This window comes from Vicugna pacos, chromosome 6, assembly GCF_048564905.1.
Source record: "Vicugna pacos chromosome 6, VicPac4, whole genome shotgun sequence".
In the NCBI taxonomy this organism is placed as follows: Eukaryota; Metazoa; Chordata; class Mammalia; order Artiodactyla; family Camelidae; genus Vicugna; species Vicugna pacos.
In genome coordinates, this window is record NC_132992.1 from 70,446,369 (window position 1) to 70,459,073 (window position 12,705).

The window sequence follows — 12,705 nt, forward strand, 5'->3', positions numbered from 1 at the left end:
GACCTAAATGTAAGATCGGATACTATAAGCCTCCTAGAGAAAAACATAGACAGAACACTCTGACATAAATTGCAACAATATTTTTTGATCTGTCTCCTAGAGTAATGGAAATATAAAGGAACAAATGGGACCTAATTAAACTTCAAAAAGCTTTTGCACAGCAAAGGAAACCACTTAAAAAGACAACCTACGGAATGGGAGGAAATATTTGCAAATGATGCGAGTGACAAAGGATTGATTTCCAAAATATACAAACAGCTGATATAGCTCAGTATCAAAAAAATAAACAATGCAATCAAAAATTGGGCAGAAGACCTAAGTAGATATTTCTCCAAAGAAGACATACAGATAGCCAATAAATACACTAAAAGATGCTCAACATCGTTAATCATTAGAGAAATGCAAATCAAAACCACAATGAGGTATCATCTCACACCAGTCAAAATGGTCATCATTCAAAAGTCCACAAATGGTAAGTGCTGGAGACAGTGTGGAGAAAAGGGAAATGTCCTACTGCTGATGAGAATGTAAATTGATGCAGCCATTATGGAGAACTATGGTGGTTCCTTAAAAAACTAAAATAGACTTACCCTATGATCCAGCAATCCCACTCCTGGGCATATATCTGGAGGAAACTCTAATTCGAAAAGATACATGCACTTCAATGCTTATAGCAGCACTATTTACAATTGCCATGGCACAGAAGCAAGCTAAATGTCCACTGACAGTAAAACGGATAAAGAAGATGTGGTATGTATGTGTATATATGTATATACACACACACACACATACATACACAATGGAATATTCCTCAGCCACAAAAAAGAATGAAATAATGCCATTTGCAGCAATATGGATGGACCTGGAGATTATTCTACCAAGTGAAGTATATCAGAGAGAGAAAAATAAATATCATATGATATCACTTATATGTGGAATCTAAAAAAATGATACAAATGAACTTATTTACAAAACAGAAATAGACTGCCAGACATAGAAAACAGACTTATGGTTACCAGAGGAAAGGCAGGGAGGGTGGGATAAATTAGGAGTTTGGGATTAACAGATACACACTACTATATATAAAACAGATAAGCAACAAGGACCTACTATGTAGCACAGGGAACTATATTCAATATCTTGTAATAACCTATAATGGAAAAAATCTGAAAAGGAATATATATACATATATCTGAATCACTTTGCTGAACACCTAAAGCTAACACAACATTCTAAATCAACTGTAGTTCAATTAAAAGAAAAAAACCCCAGAAACATGAGGTCCAGAGAAAAGAGACTAAGATCAGTGCTGATTAGTACCTGAAGCACTACTGATCCTTTGGCACCTCTTCCAAAATCTTTTCAACTACTTCTGGTTGTCTTTAATCAGCTGATGATAATAAGCTCCTTCACATATTAATGAAGCATCAGTGTTTTGAAATTACCTTCAAAAGAGCTTCCCACACACAATCTTCAAAGGGAAGCAAGGTTCTGTCATCTTAACCTTCCTTAGTTTTAGGTTCCAAAGCTGCTTTTATTGGTTACCAGGCAACCATCTGTTTAGAATTCCCTGAGGCTACTCAGAGAACCTGCCCGTTCAATCAGGGATGTCTTCAGCTATTTACTAATTTTCTTCTTTGTAAAGTGAGCTTTGAGAAATTGCATTGTACTTATTGGTTGGGGGCCAAATCGATTTCTTGGTCACCCTTCGAAAAATAAATTTCTAGGTCTATGCAGCTCAATATCCCCCCACCCCCTCAACATTGGTTCATAAGTCCTACTGAGAAAGATGCAAAGCAGGGAACACATGAACACCCATTTCTGGCATGCTTCAGACCACCAGGCTGACAGAACAAATGGTAAAGCAGAATGAGTATCTTTGGGGCCTTTCCCATTCCTCTTTCATCTCTGCCCCTGCTTAATCTCCTTCCTTCACAACATTCAATTCCATCTCTCCTGCTCCCCAAATTCTGGCCGGATTATCAGCCAATAACACTGTTTTTACAAGGGTACTCTTCAAGTCCTATATTCTTAATAATAAAATTCCAGGCCTACAGAATACTAGTCTTCCGGATTCCCCTCGTGAAAAGAACTGATTTGTCATGACAGTAAGGAAGATTTCTGGGTATAAGGTTCTGTCTTCAAGTTGACCTAGGGCTGTGCTATTCAGGTGGTCACCACCTCTTGCTGACCAACCTGAGCACTGACTTTAGTGCCTCAATTTGTGTTCAGATCCTGGGACCCTCACAAAAAGGGTGAAAGGACATGTTCTCTGAGATGAAATGACTGAAAGACTTTTAAAAAATTAAACATTAAAACCCTGGTTAAGGTTCCTCAAAAAATTAAACAAAATTACCATGTAATCCAGCAATTCCACTTCTGGGTATACACCCAAAGAATTGAAAGTAAGGGCTCATACAGGTGTTTGTACACCCATGTTCATAGCAGCATATTCACAATAGCCAAAAGGTGGAAACAACCTAAATGTCTATCAGTAGATGAATGGATAAACAAAATGTGTTATATACATACAATGGAATATTATTTAGCCTTAAAAAATGGGGGGAGGGTAGGGCTTAAGTGGTAGAGCACATGCCTAGTATACAAAAGGTCCTGGGTTCAATCCCCAGTACCCTCTCCAAAAAAAAAAATTAAAAAGTAAACCGAATTACCTCATCCCCCCAAAAATAAATTAATGAAAAAAAAAAAGAATAAAATGCTGATATATGTACATACATGGATGAACCTGGAAGGCATTATGCAAAGTGAAATAAACCAGACACAAAAGGACAAATATTGTATGATTCCAGTTATATAAGGTATTTAAAATTGTCAAATCATAGAGACAGAAAGTGGAATAGTGATTCTCAGGGGCTGTGGTGGAGAGGGAAGAATGGGGAGTTGTTTTTTAATAGGTACAGAATTTCAGTTTGGGTGATGAAAAAGGAGATGGATAGTGTTAAAGGTTGCACAACAATGTGAATGTACTTAGTTAAATATGCATTTTTAAATGGTAAATTTTATCTTTGTATATTACCAGTTTTTTTTTTAACCCTGTTTAATTATAAAAGCTATGGATTTTTTTTTTCCCCCTGTGGTAGAAATGTTGGAGAAAGAAGAAAATTAAAACTGCTCATAATACCCCAAAGCCTAAGACACAATAGTTTAGGGTAGTTTTCTACTAGTCTTTTTTTTTTTTTTTTTTGTATATGTTGTTTTTTCTTTCTCTCTTTTTTGAGGGGGCAGGTAATTAGGTTTATTCATTTACTTATTTTTTTAGAAGAGGTACTGGGGTTTGAACCCAGGACCTTATGCATGCTAAGCATGTGCTCTACCACCTGAGCTATACCTTCCCTGCTTCTACTATTTGTTTTTAAAAATGTTTATATATATATTTAAGTTCTACAAATTGTTCTTTACATGCTTTCAATGTTATGAAAATTTCCTCATATTCTTCTGGTGTATCATTTTTAATGGTTACTGCTCTCCTTTTATACAGTTATATTACAATTAAATTGATTAAACCAAATTTATATTGCTAGTTTGTTTCTAACTTTTCCTCTGTTAAAACGATATAAGCACTGATATAGCCAAATATTTACATGCATTTATGAATATTTACTTAGGAGAAATTTCTAGCAGGGGAATTGTGAATCAAAGAGAATGCATCTGTTAAATATTCTTATTCAGATTGCTCTGAAAAAGTCATACCAGTGTATGTATCTACCAACAGTATATGAGTGTTTCCCAAATCTCTGACATAGAACACCATCATGTGAAAGGCAATTAGAGCATAATGGTTTACAGAAAGGGCTTTGGAATCAGATTGTAAAGGTATAAATCCCAGCATTTCCACATTCTAGCTGTGTTAACCTTCAGCAAATCAGGCCACCACTCTGGGCCTTAATTTTCTCCTAAGGTTCTCGTAAGGATTAAGAGTTAGCTGTTATTAATTAAATTCTTTAGTTTCTGAGACTCTTGTGAAAAAAATAAATGTACTGTGAAGTATGCCACAGAACCAGTACAAAAGTAATTGGAACTAAAGGGAGTTGGATGGTTAATGACCAGGGGGACTAGAGAACATCTGAAACTAGGTAAAAAGTTTCTGGGAAAGCTCATGGGGGTGACCTTATTAGGAGCAGAGGCAAACACGAATTTGGTGGGCTTTAAGTTTATACAATTTGCAGACTTCTCTAATAAAAAAGGATATGAATTTATAAATGTAAAATCAAATTCAAGGCCTTGTAAGACACCTGCAGTTAAATACGATGAAAAATTCACCACTGGGTGGAACCCACAGCTTATGAAAAAGTGGGAAAAGGTGAGAAGGTCCAGAGTGAGAGAGAGATAAGATTTGCCTAAATGGAGCGACATGAGAGACCAATATAACAAAACATTAACTATTACCTCATTTGGCGATTTTTACATCCATAAGGGATGAAGCTAAGGTCATACAACTAGTAAGAGGCCAGGCCTCTCAGATGTGGGATGGTGTGGAAAGCAAGTATATACACAGATAATACACAAGTAAAACACCATGGTGCACATTTTAAAAGAAAAGTTCTATGTTCATTAGCCAGTGTGAATTGCTTAACAAAGTGATAAAACTCAATTCCAGTCCACTCCTCTTGGCTATTAAGTTTGGCTACTGTAACTGTGCTAAGTACCAATTTCCCTCAAGGGCAGGCCAGGGCAGGCCTGGTCCAGCCCGCTCTGTACGAGCCAGATTCTGAGGGGCAGAACCAGGAAATTCCTTCCCAACATAAAGTTCTTCTGTGTAGTTGCCCTCTTGCTTTGGAAGGTGGGCCACTGACTGGCTGGACTTTGGCCCTCCAAACTCAATTTTAGCAGGCTGCTCTGCCCCACTGGGCGCTGAGGCTGCAGATAGGCAGCGTGCCGCTAGAGCAGCCCTAATCAGTTTCTAAATTGCTCCACAGCCTGTTCAGTTGATCCGAGATCAAAATGGTGGACTCATTTCCGGCTCTCCTGCGACGGTCCAGATTCTTCCAACGGTGCCTGACAAGGTGGCCGCGGCTGGCAGGACCCACAGAGCTGAGACCCAGTGACCCAATCTCGGTGGCAGCAATAACGCTGGAGCCCGAGGGCCGCTGCCCCTGGGACAAGCCGGTGCGCATCGCCGTGTGCGGCCTGGCCCCGGGGCAGCGGGTCACGCTGCGCGCGTCCCTGCGCGACGAGAAGGGCGCGCTCTTCCGGGCCCACGCGCGCTACTGCGCCGACGCCTACGGCGGGCTGGACCTGGCGCGCGCGCCCGCGCTGGGCGGCAGCTTCGCGGGTTCCAGCTCTAGGCCCTAGAACCTGAGAAGCCCGTGCTGAGGCTGGTGAAGCGAGACGTGCAGACGCCCTTCGCCGTGAAACTGGAGGTGCTCGATGGCCACGAGCCCGACACCGGGCGGCTCCTGAGCCAGACGGTGCACGAGCGCGACTTCCTGCCGCCCGGGGTGCGGCGCGAGCCGGTGCGCGCGGGCCGGGTGCGCGCCACGCTCTTCCTGCCGCCAGGTGAGCCGGCAGCTTCCCAGGCTGTTTCTGACTGCCTTCCTCTTGTCTCTGAGAGACAAAAGAAAGGATGTAGGTAGCTCCCAACATTCCGGAAGCCAGGGGGGCCTGAAATTTTTGGGAAGACGAGAATGGACTGTGAGGCAGGCTGGGGAGGTGGCTCTGTGGCTCCAAAACTGAGCGGTCAGATAAAGGACATCACAAGGAAAGGGGAAAGACAGTTATATTAAAAAAAAAAAAATAGTTTGAGGTATCCAGTCTAACGTTTTCTTTCAAGTTTCGCAATTTTGCAACTTTGTTTCTGCCAACTAAAAATTTGCATTTGCCACCTCTCTCTACAAGGATTAAATCATGAGCTGCTGCAGCTGTTCAACACACCCTGACAGTTGTTCAGGATCGAGATCAGGAATGAGGCACTCTGCTCTGGGCAAAACTGGCAGAACAGGCCTTCAGATAGATTTTTTTCAGGAGAAGATTTTATAAATTCTCGTGTCTCCCATATCTAGAAAAACACTAAAATTATTAACGGTTACATCTGCTCCTTATGATTAGCAGCAAGCCTCTGCCTAAATGTGGGCTGGACTGCACCTTCCCCTGCTGACTGAAATCATATATAATAATGATGTTCCCCCTACCTGTTTGGAGCAGTTATGCAGAGCTATCTAAAATGCTGTCTCCCAGGCTATAGTCCTCATTTTTCCCCAAATGAAACCTAACTCGCAACTCTCATGCTGTGTGATTTTATTTCAGTCAACAGTTTTAACTCCCACAGTATACTAAGATGTAAGAAAATTAGCATGAAGGAGGAAGGCCTCTTTCTATCCACTGGAAATCACCTGAAATTACTGGTTAATTTTATCATTATATACAAAGCAACTGGCCAATGAAAAAATTAAAATATATTATCCTAATTAGGAATTGGAATCGCAAACCAAACCTATACACTACATTTCACACCCTCAATATTTACCAAAACCTAGAAATCTAACATTACCAATTGTTAACAAATATGTGGAGGGAAAGGAACTCACATAAAAGGAATATAGTTATTCATCTGCTCTGGAAGCAATTTGCTTTTAGAAAGTTGACTGTGTCATTCTGCTCCTGGTACATGTGCACCAAGAGGTATTAATGTTTCTAAGAGCAAAAACAGACCAAATGTCTGTCACGTATAGAACTAATGAATAAATTGAGGTACATTTACAGCAGGAAAAGGGATTAAACTGCAGTTACAAGAATCAACATGGATGAATCTCAAAAATAGTGTTCAGTGAAATAAGTCCCCAAGGAACACATTCAGTATTATTACATTTAGATAAAACTCAAAAAATAAGCAAATAAACAAAATGCCATTTAAGATACATATGTAAGTATAATATTATAAGAAAATCAAGAGACAAAATCTATGGTAGTGGAAAGTGAGGGAAAGGGCACAGGTACTTAGGGGGCTTTGATGGTAAGTACTGAGTTATTTCTTGAAGTGTTGGGTATAAAGTGTTTGCTTTATTATTATTCTTTAAATTTTGCACACCAAATACAAACTTTTTATATAAATGGTGAAAATATCCAATAACTAGGATCATACAGTAGGTAGCTTTTTGAGTCTAGCATAATGCATTTGAGATTTATGTGTGTTGCTACCTATATTAGTAGTTTCTTCTTCTTGTCTCTTAGAAGTTTCCCATCATATGGATGTACCACAGTTTGTTTATTCATTTGCCAGCTGAAGAATATTTGGGTTTCACATCTTTGGAGATTATGAATAACGTCACTGCAAACACATGCATCCAAGTTTTTGTGTGAACACAAGTTTTCATTTTTCTTGGGTAAAAACCCAGGAGTGAGAGTGCTGGGTCATATCTTAAGTATATGTTTAACTTTACAAAACACTGCTCAGCTGTTTTCCAAAGTGGCTGTATCATTTTGCATTTGTTGACCTTAAAAATAAGTCAGCTATTTGACTAGCCAAAATGGGTTAATTTGGGAATAGCAGAGAACTGCAATTTAGGACAAGCAAGCCACAGCAAAAACAATATGCACATCCAACAAACCAAAGAGAGGAAAGATATTTTACAGAGAAAAAGGAGGAGGTTGGGAGGGGTTGTTTTGAACAAAAGTACATTGGAGAAAAGTGAGAATTTGAGGTGATGGTGGTTTCTCATTGCTGAGTTGCTGGAGTAGTCAATTTCTTAGAGGGGATGCACTGTACAATTTTTCCCATTGGGGCTTGCAACTGATGATTCTGTCCTGTTGATTTTTCTGTTGTGATCTGTAATTGACAATTCTTCCTGTAACTGATAAGGAGTGGTACTCCTGAGAGCTCCCCATTCTGGCGTCCTGACTCCGTTTCAGTGAGGTTTCCTTTTATTAATTTTCACAGTTTTCCCCTTTCAATCAAGACCTTTCTCCAAACAGATTGCTGAAGAGTCAGTAGTCTTTTGTCTGTTGGTGCCAGGAAGGAGCTTTCCTGGCTGTCATGTCCTTCGTTGGAGGGAAACTGTAGAGACTAGAAACCTATTGAAGTCACATTTGAGTAACAAGGAGGGGGAGATGGGAGAACTTTCAGGTACTTTTCATCTTGAGTCAATATTTATCAGGATCCTAAACAGTGGAGATCATCTCCTCATTAGGTACACTGTTTTTAACATAGGTTTGACAGGCTACAAATATAGAATCAAAAGTAACATAACAATTCCAAATTGTATCATGGTTTTAAACCAGGACGGTAGGCCTGAAGGTTGCCAACTGAACAAATACTTATTGGTACTTACTCTGATTGCAGGGAGAAAAGTTCTCCCTATGGAGGCAAACCTAGAGTCATGTATGCCTCCTGGAAGTCCCCATTTAAGCAGCCATGAAAGCAAACTAGGATGGTGAATACAGCAAGAGCACACTCAGTTTGAAAGAATTAACTGAGTACATTTGGGGCACAGACAGAAAGCAATAGCTGAGGAGCCCTTTGTGAAGATAGAGAAACTTCAAAGATGTTTTAAAATAGTACTGTTATCTCAAACAAACTTTAGGAACCAAATGTGTTATCAGTAATACAGCCTGTAAGGTTGCAAGTCCAGAGACCCTGAATTTGGATAAGAATCCGGAGTCAGTTAATGATTCAGATGAGAAGAGACTTCTGTGAATCCTGAACTGTCTAACAGTCCTAGGCTGGACATCTTGGCAAAGCTTGTCTGGTCAGATGTTGTCTGATTTAATTTCAGGAAATTTTTACTTTAGGTCTTCATATGGTACGAGGTCCAGTCAGGATTTGGTGCTCTTTTAGATATGTCACATGAAATGAAGAGTATTCCCTGGAGTCTGGCAGCACAAGGATAGGTTAGCAGTACCTAAAAGCGGCCTTTCCAGTGAGGTTAAAAGCGTCTTTCTGGAGGTGTCTTTTCCAATAGATAAAATCTCCAGGTTGTAAGGTATGATGCTTAAAGTCTTCATACCCTGCGAGCTCACTGAGAAAAGGCTGCTCTACCAAAGCATGGTTGTTTTTCCTGGAAACAAATAGGCTTTTACAATATTGAAGTGTACTGCCTTTTATCAGCTGCGGATCAAAAGTGGCAGGGGCCAGGTGCATTGGATATCCTGTGACTCTCTCAAAGGGTGGAGTTTGAGTTCCAAAGGCAGTGGATCTGAGATTTAGAAGGACCAATGGCAATTTTTGGCTAAGGTATTTGGAGAGTTTCTACAAATTTTGCCATTGAGTCTTAATAGTGCCCTTTGTTTGTTTGATTTACACTGAGGATTCAGGATGGTAAGACAGCACAGTGAAAGTGGTGTAAAACCAGACAAACAGCACAGACTTACTGAAGTACCAGACTGGTAAAATGGGTTCCCTGATCACACTGCAGTTGAAGAGGGGTTCCCAGGTAGGGATGATCTCAAACAGAATCTTAGCTACAGAGGAAGAAGTAACTTCTCTATAGAGGAAAGTTTTGGTCCAGTGAGAAAACATACAAACTGTGAATAAAACATTTTTATCTATGAGACAGAAGAAGCTGTATGAAATCCATTTGCCAAAATGTGAACGGCCCATTAGACAATTCAAATTGTGTGGGAAGAGTGCATATAGGCTTTCCTGGACTGTCTTTTGCACAGGTAAGTCAAGTGAGGTGTAGGTACTTTTTGTGACCTTATTAATATTTCCCTACCAATATTTGTTCATGAATGCTATCATTTTATCAACAAATAGACATTGTTTAATGCATGTACAGTGCTAGGGAGTGGGAATTTTAGAATTTCTGGCAAGACTGGATTTTTAGTAAAGTATATAGGGGTTGGGCCATAAAAGAAAAATTTGGAATTAATTTTGAGAGTAGGTAGCTGGTCCGAGAAAACCTATAATTAGAACTTAATTTTAGGTTTTGGGGAGTTTAGGATGTCACAAAATCTACCTGGATCCAAATATAGTGTTGCTATTGTCAGGTGTCCTGAATATCCAACTCGAGTTAGAGCAAACTGCAAACTTTCTATGGAGAGTGTGTGTCCCTTGAAGGCCAAAAGTTTTAACAGGGGGATGCTGTCTTCCCACAAAGGGTTTTGAGGAGAGCAGAGAAGCAAATCATTGACATACTGTAACAAAGTGCAGCCTGCAGAAAAGTGTATATCATCCAAATCAGCTTTCAAGACTTGTGAAAATGAAGAAGGACTCCCTGTGTAACCTGGGGCATTACTGTCAAGGTGTATTGCTTTTCTTCCCAAGTGAAAGCAAAAATGTATTGGCTAGCCTTATCAATTGGAATACTAAAGAATGCACTGTATAAATAAACTGCAGTGAAAAACTTGCTTTCATTGGGAATGGATGTCAGTAGTGTGTGGGTGTTAGGAACAACAAGGTGTGGAGGATAAAAATATTGTTTATTGCTCGTAAGTCCTGGACAAACCTTCTGCCTCCGCCATTGGGTTTTCTCACAGACTAAATAAGAGTATTCCAGGGACTAACAGGGGATAATGAGGCCTTGAGCCTTGTAATCCTCTATTATGGACTTGATGCCTTGAAAAACTTCTTTATTTCTAAGGTACTGATTAATTCTCAGGAGAGGTTTCGAAGGATATGTTTCACACTTGATGGGAGATGCACTGTGGATTCGGCCCTCATCAGTTGAAGATTTTGCCCATAAAGAAGATGGTGGCTGATCCAAAAGGGACAATTGATTAGTGTCCCCCAGGTTCAGCTATAGTGCTGTCAGAAATGGAGCCAATAAAAGGTGTCATTTAATTCACTTGGTTGGCTATTCTGATTGCCACTGTGAAATTCCAGAATTATTTCTCCCTTCTAGAGACAGAAATTCTAACATGATACTTTTCTAAGAAGTCTTGGTCTAGTAAATGAATAGGGTGAAGAAACTAAGGAGAAAAGGGTACATATCCCTCAAAAGCCTCAACAAAAGGGGATAGATTCAGAGACAGGAACTTCTTGAGATTCACTAGAGAGCCCCACTATTTGAACTGTTTCAGTACTCCAAAGCAGGGCTGCTTTATAGAAGTGGGATTTGTGCATGAGAGTATCTCTGGTGTGTCAGTAAGGAAGAGAGATTTATCACCAATCTGGAGAACTGTTTCTCTGAGACAATCACGAGGGAGAATTGGGAAGAGCCTCTGTAGTTCCTGGGAGCCCCCTCTTTGGAAAGGCTGGCTAAGGGCTGAAGGCACCCAGAGAGCTAAAATCTGTAAATACATTTTTTTCAATGTCCTGGCTCTTTGCAGTAATAGGGGAACTAGGAGGTTTTTAGCTCTGTTTAGTGACCTTCAGTTGCCCAAGTTGAAAATTAAGAATTCTAGTGGTGCTTCTTTTAGTTGACTCATCTGGGGTGCAAACGAGCTGATTTGTCAAATTATCTTAATCTGGAGTGGACAAAGTTTCCTATTCCACCCTGGTTCTTTTAACTGTAAGAGGAAGATCCTGGCTCAGCACATTAATAAAGTTAAAGACTACCTGAGTGGATTCAACATCTGAAGGAAGACAGAATGTTCTTTGAAAACAATCTGAAATCAATTATAGTCATGAACAGGTTCATCAGATTTTTTTGTGCAAGACTGAATTTTGTTCCAGTCAACATGTCTAGGAAAAGCTACTGTAATTGCTCAGTAGAGGTTTTCAGCAAGCATTCTAGCATTTTTCCAAAAGTTAGGGCTTTGTTTTCCTAAATCTGTTCAGAATGTTCCCATCAGGTAAGCTTCATCCAGTGTTCGGCTTGACTCTCACCAACAAGCAGGTGTACTAACTGACAGAAGTCTAAGCAACCAGGTTGGGAAGTTTGAATACCTGTCTGGCATAGAAGGGAGAGGGTGAGGGGCCTCAGAAGACTTTATGTTGTTTGACTTAGTTAATTTAGAAACTGTATTTTATAGAGGTAATTTCTAAATTCCTGATAATGTTTGGAAACCTTAAATGGCCAATCAAAATAGGCATCCAATTCAGTTTTAGGGAAAGTTAAGTTTGGGGAGTTCCAAAGTTCCCCATAATGTTGACTGGTGTTCTAAATTACTTTTGATTAAGTCGATCCATTTAGTTAGAAATGCACATGAGGAGAGACCAAGGTTTCAAATACAAAATCAGCTAGGATCACAGAAAGGGGGCATCTTCAAAGCATTTTGATGATGGGGATACTATTTCTTAATGTTTTTCTCTAGAGCAAAAGAAAAAATCCTAAACAGCACAGTCCCAATAGGCATAGCCCAGTTCCTAAAGGAATCAGCCCAAAAGCCAAAGGAGTATTCTCAGAAAGGTCAAAGCCTTTAAACAGATTCTGAATAAAGCTGGAGAGTTCAAAATGCACAGAATGGAGCTTAAAATCCAGGACAGACTTACTCTCAAACTCTAGGGTCCGCTAGAAGGCAGTGAGTTCATTGGGCTCTCTGAGTACTGGCTCCTGTTTCCTCAGCAGCCTGGGAGTTGTTGGGGGTCTTCCCTGGGTCCCACTTCTGATCACCAAGTAATAGTGACCTGAAAAATTAAGCAGTTATTTTACTAGCAAAAATAGGTTAATTCTGGAATAGCAAAGAATTGCAATTCGGGTCAGAAAGCCATGGCAAAAACCATAGGGAAGCCCAACAAAACGAGAGGAAAGTTATTTCATAGACAGAAAGGAGGAAGTCAGGAGGGGTTGTTTTGAATAAAAGTCCATTGTAGAAAAATCAGAGTTCAGGGTTGATGGTTTCTCATTGGCTAAGTTGCTGGGGTAGTCG

The 12,705-nt window shown here is 40.0% G+C and overlaps 2 protein-coding genes across 6 annotated transcripts in view; one reads left to right on the forward strand and one right to left on the reverse strand.

The window, feature by feature from the left end:
• Nucleotides 1-12,705, reverse strand: part of HEATR4 (HEAT repeat containing 4) — a 72,222-nt gene that overhangs the window by 34,621 nt on the left and 24,896 nt on the right. For 2 of the 4 annotated variants that reach the window (XM_072963384.1, XM_072963387.1), the window contains exon 1: nucleotides 1,321-1,612. The gene's annotated coding sequence lies outside the window, so the exon portion shown is untranslated. Of the gene's footprint in view, nucleotides 1-1,320; nucleotides 1,613-12,328; nucleotides 12,464-12,705 lie in introns of those variants that run through there. The other 2 variants (XM_031679211.2, XM_072963385.1) reach the window with 2 other exon arrangements.
• Nucleotides 1-12,705, forward strand: part of LOC102545132 (acyl-coenzyme A thioesterase 1) — a 40,241-nt gene that overhangs the window by 23,200 nt on the left and 4,336 nt on the right. The window contains exon 1 of one of the 2 annotated variants that reach the window (XM_072963389.1): nucleotides 5,073-5,517. The exons of the other annotated variant lie outside the window; for it this stretch is intronic. The gene's annotated coding sequence lies outside the window, so the exon portion shown is untranslated. Of the gene's footprint in view, nucleotides 1-5,072; nucleotides 5,518-12,705 lie in introns of those variants that run through there. 2 annotated transcript variants of the gene reach the window in all.